At 41.2% G+C, this 12,205-nt stretch overlaps 1 protein-coding gene across 6 annotated transcripts in view; it reads left to right on the top strand.

Moving 5' to 3' along the window:
* Window positions 1–12,205, top strand: part of CELF2 (CUGBP Elav-like family member 2) — a 528,392-nt gene that overhangs the window by 224,937 nt on the left and 291,250 nt on the right. The gene's annotated exons all lie outside the window — the stretch shown is intronic.

Below are 12,205 nucleotides of genomic sequence, written 5' to 3'. Positions count from 1 at the left end.
TCCCCGGGGTCTGGGCTTGGGGTCCGGCCCGCGGGGACAGGCGAGCGTGGCGCGGCGTCCCAGGGTGGGGTGCGCGCGTGCACGCTCGTGTCATTTGAAATTCGGGGCTGCTGGAGCTCTCGTGGCCCATTTAAAGATCCCTTCTTACCAAATTGCTCGCTTCTCTGACTTACCCTTTGCAAAGATTGCTTTCCTAGGATGGGAGAGTGGAAGGAGGGGAAAAGGAAAAAAAAATGGGTGGGGGAGATAATTATAAAGCATGAAAATAGCCAGGTGTACTCTGTTGCAGAAATTAGAGGTAATTTTAAGGTAATCACGGTGGTTTGTCTGATATGCAGTCTATAATTTAATAATTAATGTGATTCTGGTTGTTTTACACGTCGTCAAACTAGAGTAGAGAGTTTATTGGGAGAAGTCAAGAGCTGGGATTCCTGAGGAAGGGAAAGTATGCCTAATTTTTCTTGGTCTCGTTAGTCTTGATAGGAAAGTTTCTCTTATCAGCTGGGTCACTCTGAAGGCAGTGGGATCTGCTTGTACTTCAGGAGTGTTTGAAAAGACGACCTAGAAGGTTGTCAGGAGTGGGTCTGAAAGGTCTGTGTCAATTTCAGACTTGTCTCTTGTCAGGCAAGAAATGTGATACTGAATCTAGGCTACAATTAATCGAGTGAAAAAGGGACTGCTATCCTTGGTAAGAGTACGTATAAAATGTTTCCTATTGTACACACCCTGAGATAACGTTCATATTATTTCTGGCACTTTGCTCTATCCTGTGCAATTTTCAGGCCATTCTGAGCTTTATGATCCATTTCCCTGGCAACTAACTTTCCCCTACGGTGCTAGATTCTTTTTCTAGGATGTTAAATGTTATGAGCTGAGAGATTCTTGAGAAACTCCGCAGTGGCCAATTATTTGAGCCCCTAGGATTTGGGAGAAAAAAAAAAAAGCTGGGGAGAGGGATGAAAGTCTGTTAAATGTGAATTGTCCTTCTAGTCGATATTAAGAATGTTAACTTGCTTTTACACATGATCAGGTTCATTGTCCCAACTAAGATAATCAGATAATGTAGATTAAAATATTGAATTTCCCTTTGGCAGTTTTCTCTGTGAAAGTAATCTTGATTAGTACTGTTCCCATGATATTTGTTTTGAGAGATCTCTGTCCTCTCCCCCCTCTTAAAATGGCTGTCTGTATAGGCGTTTAATACATGTTTGCACATTAGCTAGTTTGAAAGTTCCGTGTTTTCTCCTCTGTAAGAGAGTTGGTGCGGAACCAAAGAATTGGCTTGATAGTGGTTTTGAATCGATGGTCACCTGCTAAGAATACTCTCTGAATGTAAAGTGTTAATGGCCTCTGAAAGATGCTATCTCTTGTCAGTTAAATTATTAATTATGGAAGTTTAATTTGTCCTTTTCATTTGGTGGATGAATGTGGCTCATTCAAACTGTTTGCTCTGAATAGAGCCTTTTTGTCTTAGTGATGGAGTCTGCTAGACAAATCCTAATATAACTTCTACCCACTTCTCTTCCATGTGTTAGTTATTTTGGAATCAAACTCAAATTGTTTTCAGTGTTTGTCAACTCTTGCTTAATTGAACCTAGAAAAAAAGAAAAACAGAGGACTTGTAAATGATAACTTTATTATTTGTTTCCAAGATAATGATTTTATGTTTCCTTAGCCCTGAGAATACTGTAGCATGTTTTCCGAAAGAGTTTGTAATTAACTCACGTTAGAGACTGTCTTTGGGGAATAGGGGTGCGTGGGAAGGAATGTGATAAGTTGAAAATGCTTGAAACCCACTGGAAGTATATCTTATCACCAAGATAGCTTTGCGGGTTTATTGTTTTCTGGACCGGTGGTTGTTTATGGTGTATTGCCATTCGGACTAAATTGCCGTCAGCTAGATTATTGGCCTGTTCCTAAAAGGAACTTATATAAAGCACAGGGCTTTTCTGGTGTTGATTTTCTAAAGCAGTAGAACATATTTTCAATGACGTTTTCCCACAAGAATATATTAGATAAGTTTGCAAGATGTAATATGTTTGAGTCCTCAAGGCAGATGAACAAATAGCTTTTGAGGTAAATGATTACGCTTCATGGCCCCATGAGCCATCAAGTGTTTAAAGAGCCCAGATCGTTTAAGGCTCTGTAGTGGGTATAGAATTGTTATGACATAGGCTTCAAAGTCTTGGGGTTTTAGATGTTCAACATCAAAACTGTACATGGAAATGGACCTTTTAAATAATCTTAACTATCACAGTTTTGTTGTCTTTGTGTTTAGAATGTCATTTGCAAAAAAGCGTAATGAAATAGAATGTCATTTGCAAAAAAGCATAATGAAAATAAAAACAACTGATATTTAAAAAATTCTGTTTTAAACTGGGGCACTTGGTTTTGGATTGGAGTCGGGGATGAGTGTCTTTCTTTGTTTCACCTTTTGAATGATCGTATGTATGCATTGGACTTCTTTTTTTTAATGTTTTTGAATTTTTACACAAATTTTAAACAAAATCTAAGACATGCTATCTTGGAGTTGAGAAATTACAGGTGGAAAAATCTATGAATGCACCTTTAAACATGTTAGTTCAAATTTGTGATGTTAGAATAAGATGCTGAGGAGAAGCTACCAGTAAATTAATACGAAATCTTATTTTTTTCACATTCCGTGAGTAACCTTACTGACAAGGAGAAAAAGTTATCCTGAGTCAACTTGGTGCATTAACCTTTTTGTTGAGTCCTCCCAAGTTGGGATAACTGGAAAGATGTCTATCAGGGTCTAATTAAACTGGCCAGCAGTTCTAGGGACATAATTGTTAAAGTTGAAAGAGGCTTTGGAGACCATCTCACCAGACCTCCTTGTTTTATAGATGAAGAAGCTATTAGAGGGGCAATGGGACCAGTCCAAGAAGGCAGTGTAATTACTGTTTCCCTCTCCCCACTAAAATGAGAAGAACATGAGTCATTCATTGAATGCCTGCTATGTACCAGGACACTTTACGTACGCTGTCATAGTAGATATGCAAGGTGGGTATTGTACCCATTTTACAGGTGATACTTAAAGAGATTACATTCTTGCACATGCCATGTAGGCAGTAAATGGCAAAGCTGTGGTTTGTGTGTGTGCGCGTGTGTGTTATATAAATGCATGTTTAAGTGTTGATGAGGAGAGAAGAGAGGACTGAGTTTTTGTTGGGAAACCATAATTGTCACTTGAGAATGATGGAGCACGATAGGAAATTCATATCACCGATTCAGGATTGACTCTCTAATTTGATTCTAATTTGATTCAATTAGTGAATTGATCACTCTCTTGTTTGATTCAAATTCACACTGTTATTCCATATGCTAATGAACTAAAGAGAATATACTTTAATTAAAAACTTTTTTTTGTTTACTGAGTACCAGCAAGATGAAGGTCAAAGACATTGAGTTCCCTTTTTTTTTTCCATATGGCATATAAAGTATATTTAGGAAATGCCATTACCAATAATAAAATACAGCACTGAGATTCGTCACCCGATTCCTTGATAGACATGAGAGGAGATTAAAATGCAAAGACTCTAAAAGAAGAGCTGTGTATATGGTTCTATAAGGAAATTTTTAAAGAAGCATTTTCAGGTGGGATTTCTCAGTGCCTATTTCAGTATCAGCTGCTTCCTGAAACCGAAAACTCCTCCCACATTGGCATTTTAGAACACTAATGTTATCTTTGATTTGGGTTAGAGGTATTATTTTAATTGTTGAGTATTGCTATTTAATTGTAATTTGCTGGATTGAGATTACTCTGGCATCTGTTGATGAGATGCGGTGAGCTGGGAGGAATAAGAACCTTGCAAGACAAGATGAAAAGAAGATAAGATTTTCAGGTATGAACCTAGTGGTTCATGGGATCATTAAGAATGTTTTCCATCTCTGAGTGTTTACCTACTCCCCCCACCCCTGCTCTCACCACTATAACAATAGTATATTTGGCCTCTGATAAAAGACTGCAGTTTCCTTCCTTTTTTTAACATAAACCCCCAGACTTTTCATTTCTCCTTACTCTTACCTTGTGGTTTTCTTACAAGTTCAACACTCATTCCCTTCTCATGAAAAGACGGGTGATAATCTGATAAATGTGATCATGGTTGAGGCTTATATGTAGACATGGATGATGGGGGGGGGGATCTGATGTCACTGTAGCAACCAACCTCACAGCTGTTTATACTACCAGTATCTCTTATTTGCATTTCGTTGGAAAACCTGGGTATTTTCAACACGTTACAAGGAGCCCAATGATAAATCAGTAAGTCACTGATGTCTTTCACTTCCTATGCTGAACCTCACCCAAACTTAAAAAGTCTTTATTTCCAATTTAGAGTGTTAGTACTGGAGGGTTTTGTTTTTTCAGGGGAGGCTTGGATTTTTGCTTTGTGTTGGTGGATTAGGCCATCACGAAGAGTTAGCTATTTCTCAGTGTCATATTTGTTCTACAAAACTGCGGAAGGGAGGCTTTGGAAAGTACGAATGATTTCCAGTTCTTTAGCACCTCCCCGTTCTCGTGCCCTTGTGTGTGTTTCCACTATCAGGGAGCTGGTGGGGAATATAAGGAAGCCAACGACGGTGCTGTGCTACTTGTGTAGCAGTGCAGAAAATGCATTTTTATTTTTCCTTAAGAAAAAGCTCTTGCTGAACTTCAAGGGAAACGGAGCTGCACATTCCTGGAAAAACCTTGGTGGGAAACAAAAACTAATTAGCGCGGTAAATGTGATGCTCGCAGGTAATTGTAAAATAATTATCCCCCTTTAGCATCATCACTGTTTAATTGTGCCATCCAATATTCTCATGCTCTGAATCTAGATGTAAAGGGATGGAAACCCCCCCATCTCCTCCTGGGACTGTCTTTTTCATTTACTGTGAGCTTTAGACTCTTCCGAAAGGACTTTAAAAAGAAAGGGGGAAACATACAGGGGATTTTCAGCAGCTTCACTCTGCCCATTTGTTCTAAATCACGACAGAAAGTGATTACTCCAACTAGTTTTATAGAAATACAATTCCACTTATGTGGTTGAAATGCCTTGTGAGCATATTTGAGATTTACGCTTGCACAGTGCTACCCCCGGAGTTTTATGAACAGTCGGTTTTATGAACTGCAGATTGTATATTATGTTCAGATACTGAGAGTGATGCTTTAAAATCAGCTGATGATTTAAAATGGAATGCTAATAAATATGTAATCATATGGCTCTCAAAATGACAGATGAGTACAAATTCGGTTTTTGGTTAAATTTTAATTACTCCATTTGAATGAATGCCTCAGAGCCAACTTGCTGGCAAATTACTAGACCCATTTTTTTTCAGTTTTCCCTCCTAAATATGTATGTAAATTAAGTTTAGGCTGCATTTAGACTAAAATACCATTTTGGTTTATTATTCTCAACTTTTCTGCCAGACTTATATGGCCTTTTACGTAAGGTCAGATTTTAAATAAAGAAACCTATTTGAAAGAGACCTCAGTTTAAATGATCTGTGCTCCCTTTCCATCAGTAGAAGGGTAAGAGACAGATAGGTACAGGATTCCTTTAATAGTGATAGTGCTTTAAAAATGGGGTACGTGAAGTGTTTGGATTTTAAGCCTTAATAATTAAAGAAGTCAGAGGTTTGTTTTCTCGGGGAGATTGTTTATGGCTCTGTCATGACGATGGAAATCAAGTTCCCCCAACCCAGCAGCTGCTTTGTCTGACATTTATAGGCTCAAACAAGACTGAAGATTTCCGAGGTTCACAGATGATGGTGCTGACTCACTCCTCAGAGAGAAGGCAATTAATTTCAGCTGATTTCTTTGACATTTGACATCATTTTTGCCCAGCTTTAAAAAAAAATTTTTTTTTTTTGAGTGTCATGGGAGTGAATAGTTCTCCAGCTTCCATACTAGGATCGAAAATTCTATGTTTTTATGTTGAAAGGCTTAATTTTCGTGTCTTTTCAGAAGGGAGTTCATAGCTGGACTTGGGCTCATTAAATTTTTTTTAAATTTAAATTTGTTTATTTATTTTTGGCTGCATTGGGTCTTTGTCGCTGCGCGCGGTCTTTCTCTAGTTGCTGCAAGTAGGGGCAACTCTTCATTGCGGTGCACGGGCTTCTCATTATGGTGGCTTCTCTTGTTGCGGAGCATGGGCTCTAGGCACGTGAGCTTCAGTAGTTGTGGCATGTGGGCTCAGTAGTTGTGGCACACGGGCTTAGTTGCCCCGTGGCATGTGGGATCTTCCTGGACCAGGGCTCGAACCCGTGACCCCTGCATTGGTAGATGGATTCTTAACTACTGCGCCACCAGGGAAGTCCCGGGCTCATTAAATTTTAAGGTGGTATTTTAGATCCTTTTCCTTGAATGATGTCTTCCTATCTCCTGGTCTCCCCCAATAACAGGAAAGTTGTACCAGATTTATGTGACACAAAATCAGTTGGTCCTTTAGGCTAAAAGAGGAAAATAATGTTATTCACCTGGCTGTAAATGTGTATATAAAATGTGTGCACACACATGTATATATACATATGTATGTAAATATAGGTGAAATAGATATATGGAAAACTAGCTTGGGCATAATTCCTCACTTTCTTAAAATATCTTCCATTTAATGGCCTTTGGCTCTAAAAGTTAGGAAATATGTGTACAACGTAACATGTGTTTAATGGATTCTTACATTCATAACTGAAACGTTTAAGATTCAAGAAGGTTTAACATCTTGACCAAAGATGTACCTCATGTTAGTGACACTGCTGGAAGTAGTTCTTAGGACTTTGTTTTGACTCTTTGGCCCAGAACCTCAGAGTAGCTTTTGTTAAAGGACAGAAAAGAGGTTCACTGTGATGGTTCTGTCATACCTTCTGGGTGAAAAGCTGAGATGCTTCCCACCCAGTTGAGTGGCTTTTCTCTCCTTGCCAAAAAGTCCCCAGACTTGGGGACGTTTCTCAGTTGCAATTGAGTTGTTGCTACTGTCAAAACCTTACAGGTTTCAAGTAGGAAGAAAGAAAGACTCTTCACAGAAGCCTGACAGTAGACCCTCCACTGATATTTTTTCGTGTAGACACGCTGGTGCCCATCAGACCAAATTCCTCACCTTGTGCTTCTTGCCTGCTGCCGCCATCTTGTATGGTCCAGACCATTATCCCATAGCTTCCTATCGCTGTTGAAAGGAGAACTCAAGATTTTGATTGTGTCTAGTGGGACTCCAACACATCAACTGAACATCTTAAAAAGGCTAAAGTTATGGGAGATCTATGCAGCCGTAAGGAGGTGAATTGGTGTAAACCTTCTTCAACATGCACGCACACCTCTCACCCAGTTGTTTTCTCTGTGCGTCTCCAGAGTAGACCTTGGGCGTCATACAGGTGAAGCAAATGCAGGCTGAAATCTGACATTTCATTTTCTCCTTGGAAAAAAAATCTTTGGGGAATAAAAAAAGTGAAAGATGATAGGAAAAAGCGTAAGGAAGGAAAGATTTTGGTAGCGGACTAACGGATATTCATTTTGTTCTGCTTTGACGCAGCGCTCCTGATTCCTTGTACCCTAACCCAGACGTCTTTAGGTCATCAACGGCATAGCTCTTCCTGAAGTTCTCTTTATGCCTTTCCTAGGTTTTCCTGATGTATATCTTTCCTGTTCTTTTATTTGAATCTTCTCTAAGATTCAGTGGGCTTCTCTAAGCCCCATTAATTATCCCTCTTTTGAGCAGTTTCCTGAATTTCAAGAGAAGGGGCCACATCCGTCCACAACACAGTTCTCAGAACCACAGCCTTGAGAGGGAGGACAGCGTCCAAACACCTTGGTCGTCACTTGCAGTAAATTCCACTGGCACAGCTGTGTGTTTCTGTGCATGAACTATATTTTGACTTCCTAGGCTATAGAGGGGTGTTGAGTTTTCTGGTTGGGCAGAAGGGCAGCATATTTCGAATGATTAACTTTATGGATGTCATTGTCTTGGCCCGCTATATTTGGCTCTGCTGCAGCTGTGTTTGCCTTCTCAAAATTGTCACCAGGAGGCCTCCAACTGCAATTATTCCCTTCAGTTCGTGCTTGAAACATCCTTCCTTGTGGCTCCCGTGGTCCATCCCGCCATCTTGCGTGGCATCAGGATTCAAAGGCAACACGCAAGCCCTGATGGCTGGTTAACGCGACTGGCGGCTCCATCTCGAGACAATAATATTAAGTCACCTACATTTTACATTCTAATGCGACCTGTCAGGGTACTTCTTTCTTTTCACAAAAAGCCCATATTTTCCTCTTTTTTCCTACTTCTCTCTTCCTCTTCGACGGCAAAAAGTTGCTGCCAGCATCTACTGACGGGCAATATTTCTTCCGTTTCTGTATTACTAGAGCACTTCCGAGCAGGTTTTTACTTACTTCTGGTGTTTCCAGGTCCCTCACGGAGCACCGTGTTGAAGAGGAGACTTAAAGGCAGAGCATTTTTTTCTTCCTGTTAGCTGAGCCCCTGCCACAGAATCTTCTTTTCTCTCAGGAAGATTTTAGGAAAGATTGTTCTTTGTATAGAAACCATTTTAATTCTGTTGGCTATGCGTGAGTTTTAACCTTGAGTTAGAACTTCCTCATGGGTCGTTTCTGCTTGTCGGGGACGCTTGCCCTGCGTCGGGATCTGCTGTGTGTAGCAGAATGGCATCACCAGCGACATGGCTTTATGATCTCTCCAGCAATGCGTTAGAAGGTCATCCTTGAAGGCTAAGGGTCCTTTACTAAACAAGAGTCTCCTGCCTTCTCCTGGCTTGTCTTCTGACTTGTTCCATGCCCCCTTCAAGTCTCAGGTGACTTGTCAAGATTCCTCATCTAGAAAATAAGGATAATAAGATACGCTTCTTACCTGTGCCCCAGAATTATTGTGAAGCTGATGTCGGGAGAGGAGTTATAACCTAAATATTTTACAGCTTTGTGGCACTTAAGATCGACTGAAAGTTCACCTGCCTTTCCTGGGAGAATGAAACTCAGGGAAACTTCATTACAACTGACCAGTTAATGTTTTCTCCCTCAGAACATTCATGCTTTAAAGTCTCAGCCAAAGACCCATAAAGTAGTATGGCTTCCATATAGACGTGCAGAAAATGCTCCGTCCCCAGGACCACATTAAGAAGACTGATTTTTTTTTTCTCTCTCTCTCTCCTCTTTCTGCTTGATGATTGAGAAATAAAATACAGGGCTTCCCTGGTGGCGCAGTGGTTGAGAATCTGCCTGCCAATGCAGGGGACACGGGTTCGAGCCCTGGTCTGGGAAGATCCCACATGCCGCGGAGCAACTAGGCCCGTGAGCCACAACTACTGAGCCCGCGCGTCTGGAGCTTGTGCTCCTCAATAAGAGAGGCCACGACAGTGAGAGGCCCGCGCACCGCGATGAAGAGTGGCCCCCACTTGCCACAACTTGAGAAAGCCCACGCACAGAAACGAAGACCCAACACAGCCAAAAATAAATAAATAAATAAATAAATAATTTTAAAAAAAATTAAAAAAAAAATACAGTTTGTGTTCCAACTGAACTCGTGGTCAGACCTTGCATTCTGGGATGGGGTGAAGCAAAAAGCAGTATCTCCATCCCGGTATCTCCATAAGTGCATTTGGAAAAAGCCCATCTCTACATCAGCTGAAATCTTGATTTTCTTATGGAAGGAGACTCAGCTGCACCATAGGAAGGCTGCTTCTCACGTGATGGGACTCCTAACCCCAACAGAAACCCAACCCTTAAGAAAACAATTTCAATGATGTGAACGTGGAGGCGAGTATTGTAGACCCTGCCACCTGCTGGCCTCGTTAGGTGCTCAGGCCACAACGTGCCAGGAGAGTCTCTGAAGGAGGAAATGACTTGGAAGAGGAATCAGTGATTTTAGGAGTTGGCACAATGGGTGGAGGTGTGCATCCCGCCGCAGGATTCATCATAGTTATTGTTTTTCTGCCCTACTATACAGGCTCTTCTTCTCCTGACATAGCCAGTAAGGTCCTTGAAGTCCTGAGAAGCCAGAGCTGCTACAGCTAGTGTGAAGGTTTGCTCCTAACATTATAAGTCACTTGATTGATTAAGATCAGACATGATCAGATTCAGTTGGGAAGCTCAGAGCCTCCTCTGAGTCCATTAGCTGAGGAATGTCCTCCATGGTGGGCCAGAGGCCACGCAGCACCCACTCTGGCCAAGAGAGTGATGTTGCCTGTGAGACACTGCCCCCCCCCCCAACCCCAGGCCATGAACGTGACCTCCCAAATCAAGAATCCCTTGCCCCCGTAGCAAACCACTTTGCGCTAGGCTGAACTCGGGCACTATCCGAGATGACGGCTGTTTCTGACATTGTCGGGAGAGGAACATGAGGTCTCTGGATGAAATCTGGCAGAATCTTTCGAGAAGGGTCTGCCTCGCAGATACTACAAATGTTTCTCTACAAATTGATGAGTTCTTTGTAATTGGCACATTTTATCTTAGCGTCAAGGACGTCTAATTGACTTTATAGGCAGCCTTTCAATTGGGCCAAGATTTTGTGTCCAGCTATCATAAAAAGTGACCAAAATTAGACTCTTGTCGGCCTCAGAAGCCACGGGATGGCCTTGATCTCGCCTCTGACTGTGTCTTGTTTTTTTCAGGTCTACTCAGAACGTGATACTTGTGATCCAAATTGATTTTGAGTTGTCTGTTCAATAAAATAATGGTGTCTACCTAGAAGCCAAAATATGTTTTTTGGTGTCAACAAAACTGTAATTCTTTGACAATGAAATACTTCTTTTTAGTATGTTTCTCCTAATTCTGATTCCTAACGCTTTAAAGGATGTTGCCTTCCTGTGGGTACGCTTTCTGAAATGTTTTATAACATTTGCTGTTCTTGATTTAGGATATACTGTGGGTCAGCCATTAAGCTAAGGGATTTGTATAAGTTATCAGTACTCTTCAGAAAACTTTTGCAAGGTAAGTTGTATTGTTCCAATTTTGCAAATGAGAAAAGGGAGGTTCTAGAAGGTAAAGGCACGTATCTGTATCCATTTCCAAAGCCTGAGCTCTTTCTACTGTGCCAGCTTCCATTCTGGCCCAGAAGGTTGCTTTGTCTTTTGAGGGATCCCTAGAACCTTGTATGACCATAAACAGGTTGAACTTCTAGATGTGTTGGCGAATTGGCAGCTGAGTTTGTGGATCCTGAGTATGAAATAGTTTCTTAGCTATGAACTAATAATAATAACCTGCTTTTTATGTGCTCTTTCACATAAATTTCTTGATTTTTGTTTCATAGCCAGACCAGTTTCTGAGTTTAGAAGGCAAGAGTGTTGTAAAAGTTGTCAGAAGAAAGGGGCACCATAGCAAAGTCAAGATATCTTAATGCCAGAGGCAGGGTCTGTCTTACAGCTGAGATAAGGAAGCAGTTAACATTGAATGTTAAGGTGGCTCCTTATTCTTCCTTTAAAAAGATCATTGTCTGAAAGAGAAAAACCAATACCGTATGCTAACACATATATATGCAATCTAAAAAAAAAAAGGTTCTGAAGAACCTAGGGGCAGGATAGGAATAAAGAGAAGAGACCGATGTAGAGAATGGACTTCAGGACACGGGGAGAGAGTAGGGTAAGCTGGGACGAAGTGAGAGAGTGGCATTGACATATATACACTACCAAATGTAAAACAGAGAGCTAGTGGGAAGCAGCCGCATAGCACAGGGAGATCAGCTCGGTGCTTTGTGACCACCTAGAGAGGCGGGTTAGGGAGGGTGGGAGGGAGATGCAAGAGGGAAGAGATATGGGGATATGTGTATACGTATAGCTGATTCACTTTGTTATACAGCAGCAACTAACACACCACTGTAAAGCAATTATACTCCAATAAAGATGTTAAAAATAAATAAATAAATACACTTAAAAAAGAGAGAGAGATAACTGCCTCTTCCAGGAAGAAGTTTCTTTGGGGGATTTCATTAGACACCTGGCATCCCACCCTGCATTTACTTCCAACTTCCTGATTTTTGCATTGATTTAGAGGAACACCTTTCTCAGGGTGCCTCCAGCCCATAGTGTGCCTTCTTGTGAATTAGAATAAAGCTCTTGGGTGGCATTCGGTCCCCATTGGCCCCCTCATGTGGTGACTTGCTGCTGTGTCCTTTCTGTAGTTACTTGCAGTTTTACCTCCTCCTTCATAAATGAGCCAGAGGGGTCGGCAGTAGAATAAGTGTCTCTGAACATGATAACGCATGGATTTTAGATG

Source organism: Balaenoptera ricei, chromosome 2, assembly GCF_028023285.1.
Source record: "Balaenoptera ricei isolate mBalRic1 chromosome 2, mBalRic1.hap2, whole genome shotgun sequence".
NCBI lineage: Eukaryota > Metazoa > Chordata > Mammalia > Artiodactyla > Balaenopteridae > Balaenoptera > Balaenoptera ricei.
Note: the sequence above shows the minus strand (reverse complement) of the source record. Positions and strands in the feature narration are given on the sequence as shown.